This window comes from Topomyia yanbarensis, chromosome 3 (genome assembly GCF_030247195.1).
Source record: "Topomyia yanbarensis strain Yona2022 chromosome 3, ASM3024719v1, whole genome shotgun sequence".
Classification (NCBI taxonomy): Eukaryota; Metazoa; Arthropoda; class Insecta; order Diptera; family Culicidae; genus Topomyia; species Topomyia yanbarensis.
The window spans coordinates 120,194,292-120,218,295 of NC_080672.1; the positions used below are offsets into that span (position 1 = coordinate 120,194,292).

At 39.0% G+C, this 24,004-nt stretch overlaps 1 protein-coding gene across 3 annotated transcripts in view; it reads right to left on the reverse strand.

The window, feature by feature from the left end:
- LOC131693969 (homeobox protein extradenticle) overlaps positions 1-14,567 on the reverse strand; it is a 118,516-nt gene extending 103,949 nt beyond the window's left edge. For 2 of the 3 annotated variants that reach the window (XM_058982282.1, XM_058982280.1), the window contains exon 1: positions 14,049-14,566. The gene's annotated coding sequence lies outside the window, so the exon portion shown is untranslated. Of the gene's footprint in view, positions 1-14,048 lie in introns of all 3 variants that reach the window. The other variant, XM_058982281.1, reaches the window with a different exon arrangement.
- Between the last annotated feature and the right edge of the window lie 9,437 nt (positions 14,568-24,004).

A 24,004-nucleotide genomic window follows, 5' to 3' on the forward strand; every position in this document is an offset into this window, starting at 1 on the left:
ACCCCCATACCCCATTCTACCCTAGCAATGATTTTACTACATCAAATTTATAGTTTTTGATAGCATAGCGTTCAGTAAAGTGACAAGCCTTATCTTATACAAAAGCATTGATAATTGGCAAAGTTATGGCCCTTTCCCCGAAATCCCTTTTTAAAGAGGCTTGCGGTGTCTACGATGGAAGTCCAATAGATTAACTAAAATTCTAATACTAAACATTTCATTGGTATAAGAGTATTCCTCGTACCTTAATGATTAGTTAAATAAATATTTTGTTTTTCTGCATAAGCGAACGTTTCTCCAAAAAATCCATATTTTGAGCTCTAAAAAATTTATTTTTCTAGAAAATAAAAATTTATGCATGAAAACGGAAGGTATGCAGAAAATAATTTACGAAAAATAGAAAAAAAAAATGAAGAAGATCGGTTTAATAGTTTTACGGTAATCGCGGAAAACTAGCAGTTCAAGAAAATAAATAAAACATTTCAAGAAAATCGTTCTTAAAGTTTCAAGTCACCACTAATCTTGGTAGTCGAGGTGCGCTTCATAGCACTGTAATTTTCAATCAATTGTTCGAATCTCTATTAAAATTGATGAAAATATTTTCAAGAAAATACAATTTCAGAAGGAGCAATTCTTTTTTCGATATTTTGAAGTTATTTAAAAAGATAACCCCACAATATCTAACCCTTTAACAATTTTAAGGAGTCGGAGGGGATTTCGTATGCGGTTTTCGCATGCCACTAAAAATTGTTTCTCCTAACTAAAGTATGTTTACAATTTGCAATAAATCTGAATATATTTTACTTTCTTTTTATTAGAGGTGGGTCAGAAAACATGGTAAAACACATGTGCAGGGGCACATTTTACTATTAAGAAAAAAAATGGACTTAATCTATCCTCTGTTCATTTTTTGTGTGTAGATGGCTGGATAGTTTTAAATAAAACATGAAGTTTATATGGGTTTGCAATACTTTTTAGAAAAACTAAGTATGTAAATTCTATGTATCTTCTATTCTCCAAAGCTGAAAAATAGATTTTTCTGGATTATACAAGCAAACACATTTAAGAAACTGGAGGTGAAATTCGACTGTTTTTTTAATGTTTACCCCCTATAGAAAATAGTCAGCCACAGGAAAACCTTCTTCGTGATCTTGTTGGGGAAGATATATTTGACCATGCTGCTCTCACCCTTGGTGGGGTACGTGAACTATCCGGTGTCCTGCCAGTCCATCGGTGAGAAAAGAATGTCGAAGCCACTGTTTTTTTCTCTAGACATGTACTAAAAGCCTGCCCGAAATAGCTGCCTGTATCCAGAAGCACCCTGTGGGAGAAGATGTAGTATTTTAGCAGGACTTGGCATCGGCCTACTACTCTAAAAGGCTGGCAGAAGTGACTGATTACCAGTGTGGGGGTACCGAAGAAGGCAAACATCTTCGAACATTCCCCAGCTGCGGTCAATCGCGAATTATTGGGCCAGCCTCAAACGCAGGCTCTATTCCAACAATTTTGTGTTTTTCCATTTGGTTTTGTTTTGCATCAGCGAAACAACCTCAATTTTAATTTTTGGTCGTCTTGGCTTGATTTTGATAAAAAAAAAATAAACAAAAAAAGTGATTGAGGAATCGCAAACATTCTAGGCGTTCGTTTTGGATCATAAACACACCCAATCATCGTAGTATTTGCAGAGAAATACAGATGTTTTTACTTGAATTCACGTGACCGAAAGCCGAAGGCAGTATTGCTACGGCGGAACATAAACACCAACAAATGAACCAGCTGTGCTTAAAGTCAAGTCATCATTACGCATCAAAACTCTGGTTCGATATCAATGGATGGTAAGGAATATACCTAATCGTGCTTGCTTTCCGTCGGACAGACGGATTATCCAACTAGAGCACACATAATAGTATATTTACCATCAAGTAAAATGAGTCAGATTGGGTGGCTCTGTTGGATTGTGATGAGTTTGTTCTTTGAAAAAATATATATTTTTTTAATTGCTCTGTTCCGATCGATACTCGCCTCTTCATTCTTGATAATGGGGAGGGGGGATTTTTATATGAAAACACTAACCATTGTATTATTTTATAATCACATTAATAGTTTTTCAACCATATAGTTAACTAGTTATGAAAAGGTTTTAAACCTTTACCATGAGCTGTCGGAATAAAGAGTGAGAGAGAGAGAAAATTAATTGAATTCCATCATCAGGTGGTATACTGTACAAGTCAAATAAATAACACCTGGTGGAATGAAAAAGATATCTTTTTTCCTTTTCTATTTATTTTCAAAGTTTCAGAAAAACGCTCCTAAAAAGAAATAACAAAAAAAACAATATTTCTACTTTCATCTAAAATAATTATGTGGTCGGTTTGTTCCGTTATTTTATATAGAATAACTGAAGATTGATGTAATAGGATGGATAAGCGATGTAGGAAGCATGTAAATATTTATCCTAAAATGTACCGTGACAGTAGTTTCAATTTTTTTTCTGGTCTTCAAAAGTGTACCTATGCACTTAAGTACAATGCACTTATGTTGCTATTACCTCAATACCTCAATTAACGATTGATGATATTTAATCCTTAAATCAGCGTTGACTAAGCAATACATACAAGCCTTTCGTGTTAGTATCAGAAACGAGAAAAAACGTTCCATCGCCAGTCTACTTACATCGCATTTCTCCTGACCTGTACTATTTTATCGACTTTCTTTTCAGAACACCGTTTAATCGAAAGGTGGTCGGCTCCATAAGCTCTATTGAAAATATAAATCCTAGGAAAATCATCCAAAGTCACATGTAACACATTATACGTACTAAATGTAACTATCAAGGGGCGGGCAGGGTTTAGAGATTTTTCTAAAGAGATTTCTCCACCCCGAAAAGAGGCGAATGACTCTAAGATTTAAACTTCTATGATCGTAAAAAAAGATGTCAGCCTACAAAAACATTGCAGTCATTTGTCTAACCAATATTAACTGATAACTATGCGAGACGAGAAGCTTCGAACTGTCGGGAAAGGGATCGTTTTGGTATAACCTCCTTATTACGATTTGCTAAACAACTCTCATCAGATAATTGGCCAACCAAAACTACTATACAATTCGGCAAATTTGGTTTCACAGTAATACTGAATTGAGCAGGCATAGTTCTAACCTGACCGCGTTGAATTTTATCCGCTTTTCCTTCCGTGTAGTTTTTTCAAATATTTCACAAAACCACTGCAATGATTCCCTATTCCAAGTCGTACGCAACCGCATTTTGTAGGAACGGCGTTGAATTCCTTCGTTGTCGCTGCGTGATCCCACCAAAAAGTTAAAAAAGCTGAAGAGCCGTGTTTAGTGTGTGCAAATCGTTTAACCAGCACTCTTAACAGTGGACCGAAAGCTTGAAAGCGGAACAAATCAAAAAGCGTGCTCTTGACAAATGGACCAGAAGGTGTTAGTCATCCCAACCATTCAATTCAAAATATAGCTCGCAAGGTTGGAAAATTAAAATCGTATATACGAACCTGAAAAATGTGTCTAATCATGATGATAAGCAAAATTTTTCTTGTAACGTAATGGACGATAAAACATGTGCTCGAAGACTTCTAACAGCTTGCCGGTCTCGCTGCAAAACAAAAGAATGCCGTTACCGCGCATTAGCAGACAAAGAAGCTGTCTGAACTGTTCAAAAAGTAGTTGATGTAGCAGGCCATATGTAGTTCTGATTGAAGTCCGAAATTTTCGTGCTATCGGTACTATTCTAATAATTTTACATAGAAATTAAGCGTCAAGCAAACTTTGTGTAGTTTGCTAGGAATTTATGGTCGAAATAATTGTTTATCTGAGCCCACTAATCGAGGTATTTTTTAAATTAAAAAAAAACGTCTTTTATAAGAGAATTACCCAGAGAACACGATTGGCGTTTGGTACGTATGCCAAGTAATAAAGGATGTTTTTTAAGTCATATTTTTCAATCGCGATTTTTTTTATGACTGAGTTGACATATCAACTCCATTTTTCTTTTAATTTGTCCAGTTTTCCTTACAATTTTATAATGACAAAAATATGTGCTTGAAAAATCTCTTCAAATTTTGGAATGTTCAGTCAAAAATGGCCTTTCGCCAAACAAACTTCTCACAAGTCTCTTCCAAAAAAGTCATCTTTTTAGACTTTTTAGTTCATTTTGTGTATGAGGTATTATATAAACTAATCTGCCTATTTAGTGTGATGAACAACCAGAAAAGATCCTAGAGAACCTATTTCATTTGTAATAAAGTGACGGTGTGGTACAGTTCGTACACGAATGGCATGCCGTGTCCATTTTCTTCAAAAATGATGCTGCAGACAATGTCAGCACCACTTGCGAGCAAGGCATTTCGGTAGGGTTTATTTTATACCGTTTAAAATGTGCCTTATACTACGTTCACACTAGAGAGTTAAAACATGTTATAATAATTAGCAACAAGAAAAATGTTATCAAGATAGCGTTAAAACACGTTTTAACTCGTATTGTGAACATAGTATTAGATAGCATAACAACGCGCGCGAATAATTAGAACATTAGAATCATCATCCGCGGAGAAAGAAGAAAATAGATAATTGTCATTAAAAATAATACCAATATTTATATACGATGAATAATGCGTGTATTACGAAACTTTAATTACAAAGATATATCGACAATTGCCTCGAGACACAAAAAGTTATTGCTTTTCATTAAATTGTATTGTTTTTTGAATGCTGTAATTCGTCGGAATGAAAAAGCAAGAACTAATCAAATCGTTCTATAAATAAATCTTCCATCAATTCTAGGCAGCCGACTGCCTAGAGCAAAAAAAACATGATAACTCTACTGGGAGTTGGCGAAACGTGCAATGCTACCGCCAGGCCCCATTCGTTGATTCTTTGTGCAATTTCGCTTGTTCTGGTCAATTACGGAGTAGCAACTATGACTTGTATGGTCATCATGCTCATGCTCATGCTGTTGTGGCACTAAGTCATACTGCCGTTTTAACCATCAATTTATTGAAGACGATATTCGACAGACAAATCATATCGAAAAACGAGAATGTCAATTGACGACCTCGTTCTTGCGATTTGACGTCCTTGGAAGTTTTTTTTTCCATGCTGGCACGTTGATTTTTTCGTTCACACCGACAAACAGCAAGCAACTGATGAGCTGCAGGCCAACATTGAATTGATTTGATTTGAGAATTCATGAAATTTCTCCAGCTTTTATCGAAAACATCGCCAAAATCATACCTACCGAAAGGGATTTTAAAAACAAAATTACAGCAGAAATTATTGCAAAACATTGAATTGTAGACCATATGCTACCAAATAGCAAGTAAGGCTAACATTTTTTTTTAATTCTGCTATATAAAAAAATTAACCAGATTTACAACATAAAAAACTTTTTACTTTTACTTGTTACTTTAGTTAATTTAAAAATAATTCAACAATCAGTTGTGATTTTTGGCGTGGTTAAATGAAAATTACAATTGAAGTTGTCCTAAATTCCTTAATGAATGACATTCACAAAACAGAGTCAAAAGAAGTCAATTATATGCAGTTCTTCGCATCCGTGCTGAAATTAACTCATCAGCGTATGTTTTACAAGGTGTACAAGAGTTCTCAGCTCAAAAACTGCTTTTGTTTTATTTATTTTGATTACTTGAAACTACTTAATTGAAGTGGCAATTTAACTGAATAGGGTCATTGAGTGAAGGATTAAATTCTTCTTTTATCATATGACCTGTGTTAAGCCAAAGAGGACCAAGCGCCATTTTGAGATTCACGCTATAAACACGCTATCGAATCGAAAATAGCACTAGCAACACTCACATCTATTTATTTTTCGGAACACAAATAGTAGACGAAAGCAACAAAACAACAGCTGCGAAAAATTACGGATGAATACGACATCGTTATTGAGCTATTCAAAAAATCTGACAAAATGTCTGGCTTAACCGAATGTCTGTTCAGCTGCGAAAAATTTGGAAGATCTCAGATGAATTTGGAATATTGGCAACGCTGCTCCAACGTACGTTCTGGAAAGAAGCATGCTAGCAGTTTGTTGCCTAAGACCGCTGAGAAATTCGCGTCATCGAAGGTACGGTGTCGCCATCTACAAAAGTTGTGCCTGTGGGTGATGCAAATGTAAACAAATGATGTTAATTTTTCGTCAGTTTTCAAATGGACCATTTTCAAATTTTCAAGAATATTGAGTTAAGTAAATAAGTGAAAGGGGTTAAATAGACTTCCGTTAAACCTTTCTACTAAGCCACCAAACATTTGTCAAAGCTTTTTCGCAGAAAATATGGAATAAGAATTTCACGTTTTGGCATAGCTTTTCCTCTTGGTTAATTGCAAATTGTGATTTTTAATATACAAATATATTGAAACGTGATTTTAATGGTATGAGCCAAAAGAGCACCAGCCCAATAAAGCATAACGGATATAGTTTGGAAGTTTTTTGCTAGAGAACGTGAAGAGAAGTTCTTATAAACTGGTCGAATTTCACTGAAAGTATAACTATTAAGACACTCGTGGTTTTGAACAGAAGTATTAAAATTCGGAATCGACCGAATTTCGTCCTGTGTGTATTTCTCCGGATGACAAGCGGAAACATCTGCCCAGCAAAAAACTATCTACATAGCGTTCAACTGCTCAAAACCCACCCGTGTTTCTTTCAAGCAAACAATATGCAAGTATATAATCCTAAAATCTTATTCGTCATTACTGTGATATCCTCTTCGTGGTTAAAGACATCCATATACATTGATAGCTCCTGGTGGTATAAATATGACCAACGAAAAATACACATTTCTCCATAACAAACTAATTGTATTGAGAGAAATTTTTACCATAACTTGGATACATATTGCTTTTCAATCTGTAAATAAAATGTTGGGCGAAAAGGTGAATTTTCACTAGTTTTTATCATTTTGAAAACTTATTTGTTTTTTGCTTCACAAAAATGCGTCATGTTGAGGACGCAAAATAAACATGTTCTACGACATTTTTACTCGTTTCTTTACCAAATTAGCTCGTTCAATGATTTTTGTTTTGATTTGTACTAACAATTTCATATATTTATGAAAAAACCGTTGAAAACGGTCCATTTAAAATTATTCATTTTCTATCATCCATTTGTTTACATGAACTTCACGCACACAAGCTGTCAAACTCAGCTTCGTTGTCGCGAATGGCACTGATGAGTACGAGAGAAATTGAGCTGTGTTGAGTGTAAAGTCGATAACTGATAGAAAAAGGTTTGACTTCTCATCTGGCTTATTTCAGAAACTATCACTCAGCAGCTAAAACAAAGTAAACGAATCTACCCGTGCATTGTTGACTTTTCGTTATATTCCGTAAGATAATCTATTCGTCAAATGGAGTATTTATTGAAAATAAATATGATGCTCATCATAGCAGAAGTTCCGGCATTTTGCGGAAAGCGGTATTGATTATGTTCCAAACCATTGCTCAAGCAGAACCATTCGTTTCGCGGAACAACATGAAACACGTCGTCGAATGTAATGTGAAAAGGATGGCACTATTAAAGTAAGGCACCATGTACTAATGTTAACGTTATCAAACAATACATGTCAAAATACGGAGAAGTGGATACCGTTAAAGATGATACACGGAGGAAGTTATTCTCAGGTCTTCGCAACGGCGCGCGTGAATGCGTTCGACAAAACATTTTCCCCTTTTACCTCTCCATCCAATGCAAATCAATCGAAGGAGTAACATATAATCAGTGATTATTGGTCAAGCACACAGGGTAGATCTCTACGGACTAATTCTGTGGTTGACTACTACTCTACAGAAAATTCTTCGCAAAGGCTACTAACAACATTCTCTCTATTACGATCAAGACCGGGACATAGTCGTCTTATGCTAACATACAAACTGTTGCTAAATCGCGGATCGGGCAGTAACAAATACTAACTCAACAAGGACGGCGGATAACGCAACTAAGGCTACATCACCAAGCAGGAGGATCTCAACACGCAGTAGCAAACTGTGTTAGCAAGACCATATAGACAGGCGTTTTTAGTGTTATTTTTACAATTTTTATTTATTGTAACCCGGGATGCGAACGGTACCGGTAAACTACATATTTTCCGATACATTTACATTTGCGCAAGCCGCTACAGAGACGCATCACTACTGCTCCTGCCAGAACGGTAGCCAAACCCAATACACTTCTCCTTACAGCAGCAAAATACATTTATGTTTTGCTGCTGTACACCGACTGCTCGGTAAGAATGTGCCGCAGTACAGTTTACCCTCACGTTTTGTAAACTGTTCTCTGCACATTCAAAGGGAAAGGGCCACACACGAAAGAATTGATGCCGGTCGTGGCGTAAATGAACCGAATTCATTGTCGTTGTTTGTGATTAAAGATATTAAATAGAATAAACATTTTAGATAATGTAAAATAAGGAAAAAGAAGCAGTACCGCTCGCGCCTGTCAGTTGTACTAGGGGCAATATTTGTTGTCACGTTACTGCTTTGCACACAGGCTGCCGTACAGCACTGGGCGTTCTGCAGTAGCGAACAACAGCAGCATCGTATGAGAAATGAGAATGTAGGCAAAAATATTGCAGCCCCTAAAAAGGTAGGCATTTTGTATTCTTGATTGTAACAACACAAAAGACACACGGCTCAGTTGCACTAACGCTTCGAGAAGCGTCAAATACGCTAATAAAAAACTGGTAAACAAGAACACACGAAGAAGGTCGCGTTGATAAGAAGTAATTGATTCTCTCAGGTTAGCTACATTAGTTTAACCGTTATGTATCCGACGCGATACTTTTTAGGTTTCAATTAATGAAATTCCTATGTTTTATCCATAGCTGGACATTAAAACTTTGTGACATGTTAGAACTTCACTAAATCAAGCTTTTCTGTTAATAATATTGTTGATATAGTAAGAGGGGGAGTGAGGAGAGGCTCCTGATTTTTTTTTACTGCGTAACAGGCCGATGTGGGTACCCACAAAACTGAAATGCCAATAACTAAGGTAATTTTCAACCGATTTTGATGCTTTTGAGTGTTTTGGATTCAGGAACTCATCCGCTTTTGGACTTGGTAAAAATGAATCAGGTTACTTCATTCGGTTCCCGGGAATCCGAATTTCCGGAAGCAGGTTCCAGTACTGGGATACTATTTGTAAACTTCAATGGAATACTAGCAATATGGGCATCAAAATTCTTGGGATTGCATCAGTAGGCTGTATCTCGTGGTTTTGGAACCATTTGGTGATTTGACCCCGGAATGGACATTCCGGAGCAGGTTCCCGTGGGGCCGTTAGTGGCCATTCCATTCAAATTCCATTTTTTAAATTACCATAGGGTTCCGTAACAATAAATAACAGATTTCCGAGACAATTCGAAGAGTTTTGATACTCATATTGCTAAGACATTATTTAAATTTACAAATCATGCCCTAGTACTGGAACATTACCCCGAAAAATCCGGATTACCAAGCACCAGATCTATTCATCCGGTTCAGTTTTACAAATCAAAAAGTGGACGAGTTCCTGAATCCAAAAAATCTAAAAGTGTCCAAATAGGATAAAAGAAGCCATAGATATGAGCATTTTGATTTGTGGGTGCCCGGGTACCCACGTTGGCCTGTTAAAGGTGTTTTTTTTTTGTTAGACACATAACAGTTAAAAGCAGGATGACGTTCTCTTTGTAACTAGCATTATTTAAAACAATTATTTTTATTTGGCTATGATTTGTTTATGCTTTTAATTTAATGTCTACTATACACTTCGGGAATTCGCCCGCCGGAATTTGCTCCCCGTATATTTCAAATAGGTGATGGATTCTCATTTTCCGTTGCATAAAAAACTAAACTCCTGAAGTGTAAACCCTTTTCCGGGGAAAAAATCTGTTTCCGAAAGGAAAAATCATTTTTTTATTAGGTTTAAAAACCTGAAACAACTGGTGTTTTTTTTTTGGAAACAGCAAAGTTTTATTTTGGCAGTTTGCACAGATAACAGCGGAAAATTTTTCTTGATTAAAATCCGGTACAAAATTCCGACCCAAACCCCGCGATCAATTTCCCGAGGTGGTCACTGCCCACGATCGCCCATTTCTATGGGATTTCCTATCTTTATGGGACTGATTTGCGACCATGAGTAGTACAGTAGTCTTAAAGGCTACTGTACACCTAGGGAATTTGATCACGGAACTTAAGCCGGATTTAGCTCACGGAAAATTTTCCGTTGCTATCTCTCCAAACTGTTCATATAAAACTTCGGATGCTTCTAGAATATCGCTGTTTCAGAAAGACACAGATTTTCAAACATAATAAAAGCAACAATTTTTACGTCGAAAGATGCCGAATTGTTCCCGGTTTAATATTTGGTTTGGAAAATTTCTAAAATCCGCGACGTTTTCCGCTGTTTGGTTTATACTACGTCCACACAACGAGTTAAAACGTGTTTTAACGCTATCTTGATGACATTTTTCTTGTTGCTGATTATCAAAACATGTTTTAACTCTGTAGTGTGAACATGGTATTACACTTCGGAAATCTTGATTTTTTCGTGAAGACTTTTTTCCGTCATGGAAAATCGAAAATCCAACTCCCATTTATAATGCATGGGGAACAAAATCCCGTGATCAAATTCCCGAAGGTGTACAGTAGCCTAAACCCTCAAAAAGACTAGGGGTATCAGAGGCCCGACTGGCGACAACGCTCTAGTTTAAATGAGATTGTAATTAGAAATTGAAATAATCGTGCGTTTACAGGCTTTCAACTCTCACACTGATAAAGCGAGAAAATAATATGCTTTCAATTTCACTGGATCTTGGGAGCGATGCTTCTTTAAATCGAGATTTTAGCTTAATATTAAGATATCTGACGTTTAAAAACGCACACTAAAATCACGCATTTTTATACTACCGCTCTCCCCTAAAGCTCAGAAGTGGTTTGTTTGCCATTAAATTCGCCGGATAAACAATTTGTTTTCCTCCAATCTCAAACGTCAAAAGCAGTTCAATGCCAACGCAGCTGGATAAGTCTACACATTTCAAAAATTTTAAATAATACTATGCTATATTTCACCCTAAGGATTTAAATAATAACTTGAATATCAACAATTTTGTCTGATCGGAGTAGACCTTGCTTGAAAGCAGCCGTGCGCTTTTCTTGCGAGCGCATTTTTCGTGTTGCACTAGTTTTATTTATATTTTTCAATGTTACATATGTCGGCTATACCATTGAACAGCAATTCGTCCTAAAATCGAGTTTAGTTCAATTCATTATCAACCGTGTAAGTGCTTTCAACAGTCCCATGACGTTTAACACCAACAAAATGTAGTATAAAATCAACTCGGTTCGTGTGCCGACGGCTAACTGCACATCCCGACATGTCGGTGTTCCCAACGGGAGAAGGAACCCAATCACTAACATATTCAACCACTCGTTTGCGTGCAATGAAAGGCTTTAGGGCACGATATAAATTAAACAAAAGCATTGTTTCCAGCTCACTGCTTCACTTCCAATGGACACTGTTAAAACTCACTACGGTCTCCTGTTTAAACTCACCACGGTCTACCTATCAGATAATCTCTCACATGAATTTCACACGAATGTCACTTCAAAAATTAATTGCTTATTTGCTTCATTAGAAATTGTGTTTATCTCTCGTTTATTCAAACACATTCGGACTTATTCTGTATAACGACCCATTGGTTTTATCGAACCAATGTAATTGCCATTCGCAGTAGCGACGGCAAAATCAAACGGGAGTATGAATCGACTGCACCACATTCGTTTGAAAAATCAATCAATTGTATTGCAGATTATTACTGATTGTCGATTATCAAACAATTGCGAAAGGATCATAATCCGTTTGGCCATGTGATTTCATTTAACGTCAGTCAATAGCGAAAGAAGTGAATGATAATATTGTGTGCCGAAAACAAGATACGAGAAAAGCTTTTAATACCCTACATTCCTCATTCACTAACTTTTTGACGACACCTAGTTCACTGCTTATTGGATGAACATCGTAGATTTTGCGACGAGCACGCTTTATGCTTATGGTTAGCGAACACAGTTTGAACAGCTTAGCAATGAAATTCTTAATATTTAACAGAATCAAATATTGATTGTCGACAGAACAATGGAAACTTTGCCTAAGTGATGTTTGATGTTAAAAAACTATATCTTGTTGAGCATACAAAATGAATACATTTACATATTGATGTTTCTCCAGAGATTATCTACATTTTGATTAAATAATTCCTTCGAACATACGAGGGTAGAAACTTTTCTGTTCAATTTGATCGGTGAATGGAACCGATTGTTGGACAGGCACTTCACGGTACGTAGTTTTTTTGTTGTTGTTGTATGATGTGTATTCAATTTCTGTATCTTTTACAATTCTTGTTTATAGGTTTCGGTACACGGGCCTCACACGGTATGTAAGTAAAAAAGCATACACCTTATCTAACAGGTAGACGATGCTCATTATTCGGACTGTTCTGCCTACAATTGCCATCAAACATCAATCAGTTCAGCAAACATAAGTAAGCCCGTTCTTCCGTTCCGAATAAACACTTAATAAAAAAATGGTTTGTGTGGTGCTGACAGATAAATTACATCCATCAATTACGCCAAGCGATTAGCGTTTGCGTCAGCCCATATAACTTACTCGTTGGTCTGTACAATGTTCGAAAACGATGTATGATTACTACTATTCACTAATAGAACATTCCGCCTCATTATAATAATTGTGCAGTCTCCCCCATAGCCATAGGTCCGGTTCCCATAAAGTTTCGCGTTCCTGGACTGATGGTACTTTCAAATCACGTCAATGTACCGTTAATATCGCGTCTAAATTGTTGTTCCTCATCAGCACCGCAGCATAGCAGCAGGTACGCCCTCAATCCTGCGATTCTTCGACGCTGTGCTCTGCACATTACTGCCGTCGGTCTTCTCGTTGCCTTTCTCCCGCTAATTGGATTACAAACCCTAGGACCGGCTTAACCCATTAGGTAAAGCCGTCGCTGGCAATACACACCATTCTACGGGTGGGAGGTACATGGCGTATTTTATTTGTTTGCTTTAAACTTTACTGCATCTTCTCTAGTGCTACCTGGAGAAGCACTCTGTGCGAAAAGTCAACTTACGATGGTTGCTTATCATCGCACCAGCCCAGCCGTGAAACATCAGGTAATCGTCTAAGAAGCCGAGAAGTGATCCCTTCGGCTCGAAGATTTCTCCACGGCGACTACCTGTCTTTCGTTATTTCTTCTCATTCCAGGCTACCCTTTTGCGAAATTTGCTGTGCGTTTGTGTGACAGCATAAACAAATAAAATATGTTGCTTTATTGCATTGGGCTTGCTCTAGCTATAAAGTTGAACAGTTTACGATCACCTTGGTGGTACTCTATGGCACTGGTGAAGCGGTTTGGGTCTGAAATGTACTCTTACGGATCTGTCGAAATGTAATTTATGAATATAAACAAAGAAAGTGCTGCTTCCCGGAGAAGGTCTCGGATGGTGCGCTGCTCGCTGGTTTAAATTATTCATCCATTTTGACTAGTTATTTTTCGTTGCTCCGTCGTCACTTGCTTCATCTTCCTTGAAACAAACTTTTCGAGGGGGAGCGAGATGCGAAGAAGAAAAAGTCAAATATATTTATAGGGGAGTATTGGCGAGTGTGACGAAGTCACCAACACAAGAATACAGCCGCACATTTTATCCGTAGAATACTAATACCAACGAGAAAAGGTGCTTCGTAAACTTCCTCCAGCAGCAGCAGCCGCTGGCAGGTTCTAAACTGGTCGAACGATGTTTCATTCACGGGCTAATGTTAGCTGTTACTTATTTCGAGTTATCGTCATGTTTCCCTTTCCATTAGTAACCAGCGATCCGACGTATTCTGATGTTTTCTCTGTTCCAGCACACCAACATTATTATACGGCAGCTTGAATTTACATACGCTCCGAGAATGCTACAGATTTACCAACGCTAATCCGACCCTATCTTCGCCGAGAGAAGAAATGAAGGAACGAAGATTTTACCTTTTTCACTTTACTCCCAGCGGCTTCAGCAAAAAATACTTCTTTCAACAGTTCATAGACCCTAGTAACACTTCCCTCAAAAAATGACAGAGATCCAAAAATATATTGACACTTTAGCAACACAACACACAATTCGCTGACAAACGACAGAAACAAACACTTCTTCTTATTGATTCCACTTTGATTCACAAGATTTTTCTTCTTACATCCAGAGGAAAAAAGGTGCTCCGCCAAAGTCGTCTCTAAAAATCTTAAAATTTCACGTATACAGCATTGAACTTCGACCTTATCGATACACTTAACTAGTAGTATGCATGTGCGTATACACGAGTCCCGCAATCAAACGCGATAAAAAAGCCACTTTCCGCGGATGATTTGGGCTTTCTGCATCGCCGAAAGGCTCAGGCTGCAGCGGACAGTTCGCCCCCGAGGAGTGCTGACTGAAGTGTTTTAATGGCCGACGCGAAACACACAAAAGATTTTTTTCGACTCCGCACTCTTCTTCACTACGATATTATGCTAAGGTCTTCCCATCAGGAAACGTTCTCGTCCGAGAGAGAGAGCAGCGATACCGGAGAGAGAAACAAGAAAGAGAGCGGTCCCAGAAAGAGCGCTAAATGGCGCAGGGCTGCAACATTGACTGGCGAGTGCGGGTACGAGAGCCATCTAGGACTTCAACATCGAAGCATTGTTTCGAATTGGAAATGATACTTTGTCAAAAATTAATTCAAAACTGACGTTGTGTTTGGACCAATGTGACAGGCTGCCACATAAGAGGATAGTCGCTATAATGCAAAACTGACAGTAGCTTATGAGAAAATTTATTTATATATTGTTGCATTGACATGTAAACCTAGATAAAAGCTCATCAATATTATGGTCATTCGTTGTTCGACTTGCGCTCGGATAAGACGTGTGCTAGTGCTTTTGCAGTTGCCTTCCCCGGCTCAGTTTTTATTGTGTCCAGTGCTCAGTGCAGTGTCAAAGCCAGTTGTGATTGCTAGGCCTTTGTTTCGAAAACAAAGTGTGTCGTGCTGGTATTGTCAGCCAGTCCCAGCAAAGGTCATCGGCATCGAAAAGATAAGTACCTGTTTCCCTTCTACTATTATTTTCTGTTTTGCCCTTGATACATTCCGTTACTGCTCTTTTTATCGTTCTTTGCGCGAAGTGCTGATCTCGCGCTAAAATGTCCCTCGACGGTCAGCCCACCGATGATAATATGGATGATGAAACATCCCCTGATAAGCCTCCTACCAAACCCCCTCGCCTAAAAGCATACCCAGAGAACTCGACTGGGCCATTTGTGGTTTACTTCCGGACCACCAATAAATCATTTGATATTTTGAAAATATCACGTGATCTGACAGAGCATTACTCGGCCGTGACCCAGATTACAAAGGTTCGCGCGAATAAGTTAAAAATTGTTGTTAGCGACCTCGCACAGGCAAACGGGATTGCTTCCTGTACCCGCTTTACGCAGCATTATAGGGTGTATGTACCGTGTGTAGATGTAGAGGTCGACGGGGTCATAACCGAGGCGAGTTTGACATGCGAGGACGTGCTGAAGTATGGGGCTGGCTGTTTTAAAAACCCCCTACTAAAGCCGGTGAAAATATTAGACTGCAAGAAATTGCACACGCTCGCTGGAGATAAAGAATCCTATATACCATCAGCCTCGCTTCGGGTGACTTTCACCGGATCGTCTCTTCCAAATTATGTCCTTCTGGATAGGGTTCGCCTGCCTGTACGCCTGTTTGTACCGCGGGTAATGAACTGCAGCAACTGCAAACAGTTGGGCCACACAGCCACCTTTTGTGGCAATAAAAAACGATGTGGCAAGTGCGGTGGAGAGCATGAGGATGACTCTTGTGACAAAGACACTGAAAAGTGTGTTTACTGCGGGGGCCCTCCGCATGCTCTTAAATCATGCCCTGCGTACAAACAGCGCGGGGATAAAATTAAGCGCTCCCTCAAGGAACGCTCGAAGCGCTCTTATGCAGAAATGTTAAAGGATGCTTCGCCATCTGTCCTTTCCGAAAACTCCTTTGCTCTTTTGGCTCCTGTTGAGCAAGAATCTGATAATCCACAAGAGGGAACATCTTTTGTTAACCCGGGGGAGTCCAGGAAGCGGCGAAATCCTGCCTCCCCTAGACTGCCCCGTAAGGGTCCCAAGGTGTCCTCCTCTGAGAGTGCGCCAACCACATCTAATAAATCCAACGGAAGTGCTGCACTAATGCCGAAGCAATCTGCTCCTGGATTTGGAAATTTTAATTCAAACAAGGAGTACCCACCACTTCCAGGGACACCAGAAACCCCAAGTGTCCCTCTTTTTCAAACAGACACTCAGTCCAGTAATGGACTAATGAAATTTTCTGACATCGTGGACTTAATTTTCACAGCTTTCAATGTTACCGATCCTCTTAAAAGCCTTCTGATACGTTTTCTCCCTATAGTGCAAACATTTTTGAAGCAGTTGACTACTAAATGGCCCCTCCTTGCAGCGATCGTATCCTTCGATGGCTAAGTCATCGAACGAGGTCACTGATACGATCACTGTTCTACAGTGGAACAGCAGAAGTATCCTCCCGAAAATTGATTCCTTTAAATTTTTACTAAATAGTTTAAAATGTGATGTTTTCGCATTATGTGAAACTTGGTTAACTTCCGATATAAATCTCAACTTCCACGACTTTAATATAATTCGTCTGGATCGAGAAAACCCCTATGGAGGAGTACTTTTGGGGATTAAAAAGTGCTATTCTTTCAACCGAATTAACCTCCCTTCGACACCAGGCATTGAAGTTGTCGCTTGTGAAATAAGGATCAAAAGCAAATACCTTAGCATTGCTTCCATCTACATTCCCCCTAGAGCGTCGGTAGGGAACCGAACGCTTTGTAATATCACGGAATTCCTACCGGCACCGCGGCTAGTTCTAGGAGACTTTAACTCGCACGGTACGGTATGGGGTGGTCTTCACGATGATAACAGATCAACATTAATCCAAGATCTTTGCGACAATTTCAACATGACCATCTTAAACACGGGAGAAATGACACGGATTCCTACACCACCAACACGCGCAAGCGCGTTGGATTTATCTCTATGCTCGACTTCGCTACAGTTAGATTGCACGTGGAAGGTGATCCCTGATCCCCACGGTAGCGACCATTTGCCTATCGTAATTTCAATTGCCAACGGTTCAAGACCATCAGAAACAATCAATGTCTCATATGACCTCACACGGAACATTGATTGGAAGAGTTACGCGACCGCGATATCCGCTAAAATCGAATCCATTCAAGAACTTCCTCCGGAGGAAGAGTACAGGTTTTTGGCTGGCTTGATTCTCGACAGTGCGAATCAAGCTCAGACTAAACCAGTACCGGGCGCGAACACCCACGGACGATCTCCCACCCTGTGGTGGGACAAAGAGTGTTCAGAACTGTACGCGGAAAAGTCCACTGCGTATAAAACCTTTCGGGACGACGGGTTACCCGATAGCTATCGACAGTACGCGTCGCTAGAAAAGCGAATGAAGTGTTTGATGAAAGCCAAGAAACGCAGTTATTGGCGCCGGTTCGTCGACGGGTTAACGAGAGAAACAGCGATGAGCACTCTTTGGGGTACGGCTCGACGTATGCGTAACCGAAATAGTATTAACGAGAACGTGGAATATTCAAACCGCTGGATATTCGCCTTCGCCAAGAAGATCTGTCCAGACTCTGTCCCGGTACAGAAAACATACCACGCCGCGTCTCCTCACGATACCGGGAACGAAACACCGTTTTCGATGGTGGAGTTCTCACTTGCCCTCTTATCGTGCAACAATAACGCCCCGGGGTTAGACAGAATCAAATTCAACTTGTTGAAGAATCTGCCTGATTCTGCTAAAAGGCGTTTGCTGAATTTATTTAACAAGTTCCTTGAGGGTAACGTTGTTCCTCACGACTGGAGGCAAGTGAAGGTCATCGCCATCGCAAAACCGGGAAAACCAGCCTCCGACCACAACTCGTACCGACCGATTGCAATGCTTTCCTGTATCCGGAAGTTGTTCGAGAAAATGATCTTGTTTCGCCTCGACAATTGGGTCGAAGCAAATGGCTTACTGTCAGATACACAATTTGGCTTCCGCAAAGGCAAAGGGACGAACGATTGCCTTGCGTTGCTTTCTACAGAAATCCAAATGGCCTATGCTAACAAAGAGCAGATGGCATCAGTCTTCTTGGATATTAAGGGGGCTTTTGACTCAGTTTCTATCAATGTTCTTTCAGAGAAGCTGCATCAGCATGGTCTTTCGCCGATTTTAAATAACTTTTTGCTAAACCTGTTGTCTGAGAAGCATATGCATTTTTCGCATGGCGACTTAACAACATCGCGATTTAGCTACATGGGTCTTCCCCAGGGCTCATGTCTAAGTCCCCTACTCTACAATTTTTACGTGAATGACATTGACGATTGTCTTGCCAATTCATGCACGCTAAGGCAACTTGCAGACGACGGGGTGGTCTCTGTTACAGGGCCCAAAGCTGCCGATTTGCAAGAACCATTACAAGATACTTTGGACAATTTGTCTGCTTGGGCTCTTCAGCTGGGTATCGAGTTCTCCACGGAGAAAACTGAGCTGGTCGTCTTTTCTAGGAAGCGTGAGCCGGCGCAACTCCAGCTTCTACTCATGGGTGTAACGATCAATCAGGTCTTCACATTTAAATATCTCGGGGTCTGGTTCGACTCGAAAGGTACCTGGGGATGTCACATTAGGTATCTGAAACAAAAATGCCAACAAAGGATCAATTTTCTCCGGACAATAACTGGAACATGGTGGGGTGCCCACCCAGGAGACCTAATTAGGTTGTATCAAACAACGATACTGTCGGTAATGGAATACGGATGCTTCTGCTTTCGCTCCGCGGCGAACATACATTTCATCAAACTCGAAAGAATTCAGTATCGTTGTTTGCGTATCGCCTTAGGGTGCATGCAGTCGACCCATACGATGAGTCTCGAAGTGCTGTCGGGCGTTCTCCCGTTGAAAAATCGATTTTGGGAACTCTCATATCGATTGCTCATTCGATGCGATATCTTGAACCCGTTGGTGATTGAAAACTTCGAAAGACTCGTCGAGCTTAATTCTCAAACCCGTTTTATGTCCTTGTACTTCGACTACATGGCACAGAGCATCAATCCTTCTTCGTATAATCCCAACCATGCCCGTTTTCTAGATACTTCTGATTCTACTGTATTCTTCGACACATCCATGAAGGAAGAGATTCGTGGAATACCGGACCATATACTCCCACAAGTGATCCCCAATATATTTTATAATAAATTCCGTGAAGTCGACTGTGACAAAATGTTCTACACTGACGGATCGAATCTCGATGGGTCCACTGGCTTCGGTATCTTCAATAATACTATCACCGCTTCATTCAAGCTCAATGATCCCGCTTCAGTTTACGTCGCAGAATTAGCTGCTATTCAGTACACCCTTGGGATCATCGACACTCTGCCCACAGATCACTACTTCATCATCTCGGACAGCCTCAGCTCTATCGAGGCTCTTCGTGCGATGAAGCCCAAAAAACAATTCCCGTATTTTCTGGGGAAGATACGGGAGTCCTTGTATACGTTATCTGAAAAATCTTACCAGATTACCTTTGTTTGGGTCCCCTCTCATTGCTCTATCCCGGGCAATGAAAAGGCCGACTCATTAGCAAAGGTGGGCGCATTAAATGGTGACATATACGAAAGACCAATCTGCTTCAACGAATTTTTTAGTATTTGTCGTCAGAGGACACTCAACAGTTGGCAAACCTCATGGAGCAATGGTGAACTTGGACGATGGCTACATTCCATTATCCCGAAGGTATCAACGAAGCCTTGGTTCAGGGGGATGGATGTGGGTCGGGATTTTATTCGTGTAATGTCCCGGCTCATGTCTAACCACTACACGTTGCATGCACATTTGCGGCGTATTGGGCTTGCGGAGAGTAGTTTGTGCGCTTGTGACGAGGGTTATCACGACATCGACCACGTTGTCTGGGTTTGTGCCGAGTATTGTGACGCCAGGTCTCTGTTAAAGGATTCCCTTCGGGCCCGAGGTAGACCACCCAATGTCCCAGTCCGGGATATGCTAGCAAATCGCGATCTCCCCTATATGTCCCTTATTTACAATTTCATTAAAACGATAAATATCCCAATTTAGCCCCTCTCTTTTATTTCTTGTTTTTAGAAATTTCCTCTTGCTTGTGGAACCGATCAGCTGCAGAGTGCCACTATGTAACCGCCGTCGCCTTTACCACTACGCCTGCATAGAAGGAAACTGAAGCGAGAGCGACTTGATGTCCGATGACTTTTTAACGATTCCCCGCGGGTCCGAATAATACCATCCGCCAACCCGGTACTCGACGACTTACTAGACTGAGGCGCAAATTTGTTTCGCTGATCTCCCGTTTGCGCGATAGTTGCAAGTTTTGCTCTTCTTTCCCTGTCACCATATACGTCTTCTCTCCCCTGTCCTCGATACACCTGCTGCTACACTGATGTGGAAATAGGCCCCCCTCTGAAATATCTTGACCAAGCATAAGTCTTCGTTAAAAAATCAAATTTGATTTCTGTATTCCTAGTTTTAAGATAGCTGTAATTTTTACTCTTTATTGAAACTCTTGTCCTCCATCTTGTAAATAGAATTGTATCCCTAGTTTTAAGATATCTGTGAAATTTCTCATAAATATTTGTTCCACCTTTTGTTAGTTTTAAGATAACTGTAAAATATTTCGTAAAATACTATTACTCCCCCTCTTGTATATCAAACTGAATCCCTTGTTTTAAAATTTTTCATAAAAAAATCTTTTGGCCCTCTCTTGTATATTGAATCTTATTTCTAGTCTTAAGATAGCTGTAAACTTTTTTTTTTCTTGTATAAAAAAAATATTTCAACATTGTAACCTCCTAGTTTTAAGATATCCAAAATGTAAAAACAAAAGAATTTGGCACCGCCAAGCTAACGCATTTGTGCCTATCAAATAAACGAATTGAATAAAAAAAAAAAAAAAAAATATTATGGTCCGGCAACCTCGAATCATGCTTTCCACCAAATTTTCTGGTGCATTAGGGAAATCTAAAAACTTTTTTTCGAATTCACCATATTAGCTGTTGTAAATAATGTGAACCGCTTCAGTTTTATTTGGATCAAAATATATAAAGCAAATAATCTGTTACCTGTTTTTACATTTCTTACAAAAAATGTATACGATTCGCTCAACCTTTGAAAACTTTTTCCAAGGCCCGGTGGGCCTTATATACCAATCGACACATCTCGACATATTGGGACAATGTCTGTATATAACAAAGCAACTAAGTCGTGCTAAGTGAATATAAATAGAATGCCTATAAACATACCTCCCGAGCAAGTCATAGATTGTCCAAATCCATTAGCGAACGGCGGAGATATTGGGCATGTTCTATTTTTATTTCTAATTTACTAATTTTTAATAGCGAATAATATGAGATCGTTACATAAAGATTAATTCAACAATACAATATGGTAAAGTGCCTATTTCCACCATGCTAAGCAGGGTTCCTCACTAATTCATTAATTCCTCGGCCTACAATCAATGGAATGCGTAAAAATTGACATCAACGGCTTTGATTCGTTGTTAAGAACCAATATAATAACACAAATGCGCTGAAACAGTGAAATTCTCGTGTTTGAGCGCAATGAAAACTCGAATCGAGTGCCCCTATTGTTGTGCTACCATTTGACTCAATGCGGTGAACAAAGATGGCAGACCCTGCTCTAACCAACGGCTTTGAATGGGTAGGGTGATAATAGAAACATGGCGAAAATGGGCTCATCACCCTAACTATTTCTCAAAAATTAATATGTAAGTTCAGTTTAATGCGAACATTTGTCCAGAGTTGATATATTTACCCGTTGGATTAAGCATTGCGTTCAGTAGTGACGTAGATAGAGTGGTATATGAACACACACTCCACCAAGTAATCCACCTATGAGTGAAATATTAGATTTCTCATATAATTCACATTCATTTTGTACTCGTGGCCCCTCCGAGAGCAACTGCGTTTTTAAATCCCAAACTTCTACCGAAAAGTTTCTTTTGCAAGATTTGGGTTCTACTGCTCATGGTGAAAAAGTTACCGGCTGCAGTATTTATAATAGGGATGTAAGGATATCCCATAATATATAAAAATAATGTCACGGCTGTAACTATCATTTACCATTCCTCACACGTCCCCCTCACCCTTTCTCATTCTCTCTCTACTAAGATCTTCTACTAATCTGAAATATTTGTTAATGTCCAAGGTTTTGGAAAACACAACTATTTGTTGTCTACTATTTCCTTATAAATACTATTTGCATTTTGAAGTAGCCGTAGAGCGGAGTCAATCACGGAATCAAATTTAATATTACATCCTACTTGTCAAAAAAAAAATTTGTGGTTCTGAAAAAATTTAAAATGTTTGTATTATGAGAAAACAATAACCAATTTGTGTGCAAACCCTACTTTCCCCTGAAGATAAAGGGATATGCCGTCGAAACGTTGCACTAAGGGGAGGCATGTAACCAAAAGTAGAAAACTACATCAACTTTAATTTAATTCAATTCTATACTGAGCGTTTATATGCACTATGACTAAGAAAATCGTTGGGTATCTCAGAAAAATATTTGACTAAGCAGGATAATATGAATGAAAATTTTGAAAAGAGACGTTCCACGAGTGTTTTGGAAAACTCTTGATATCTCATTTGCATTTTAAATGAAACTTATGTTCAAATACGTCATTTCAAAACTAAGAATACCTGTTTTGTGATGATATCGTTGAAAATGAATTTTCATTTTTTTGGTATAAACTTTTATGAAAAACAACGGATAAAAGTCCAAAAATATCCACAAATTATATCCGGGAAAAAAGTCTCATGAACTCTTGATGGAGGATGCAAGCATAATGTTTCTTCTAACTTATAACAAAGGTTTCAGTTGCCTACATTTGCTCTATGCTGAGAACGCTTCAATTGAAGTTTGAATGACAGTCATAATTAATTGAGAGACGGTGGATAATTCAGTACACGTTTCGTTTGAGTACTCCATGCTCTACAAGTAAATTATGGAGGATTACAGAGTTTATGCATTGAATAGATAGTTTATTTACCTACATTTTGTCATACACAATACTATGTAGCAACAAATGACACTGATTTAAAACTCAAATACACCATTTCCATGATCAATATGAGTGAAAATGAGACTTGTAATTTCAAGAAAGTTCATGTTTCAAAAGCAGTTTTATGTATAGAAACACTTTCAATGACCACTTCCTTTTCCAAGTATTCAATTTCTTATGTTTATAGTGTGGACCATTTGTTTTTCATGGTTTTGGTTTGTATAGGACTAATTAATCCATATCTCCGGATTGAAAATTTCTAACGAAATAATTCGCAAGTAGAGCTTCCATCCCGGGAATCTCGGGATTTTTGGATTTGCCGAGATTCCCGATTCCCGGGAAATTATTTTGTCTCTTTCCCAGGATTCGGGAATCCCGGGAAAAATGATTTTTAATTTATTCCAAAAGGCTAAGGTTCTGCGAAAGAAATTCTGTAGGAAATATCTTTACCGGCAAACACTTGGAGTGAGTAGTGAATGCAGATTGTGCTTTTTCAAACTGATTTGCTGATCAATCATATCTTTAGGCTCGCTGACATGCTTTCGTGATTTTTCTAGGTATAGTCCAAGCCTTACTAAAAACATTGCTAAAGAATGTTGATATTCATGCAAAATAAATTAATTTGCTGGCCGTTGTACCGAAGCATTTCCTTACAGTAGCGTTAGTGATGTGCACGATATCTTTGGAACCTATGACCCTATTGATCAGATTTTGTAACAGTTCTTTTTATAGTTTATTTTATTAGTTAGATCTTGAATGAAAGGCCTTGCAAT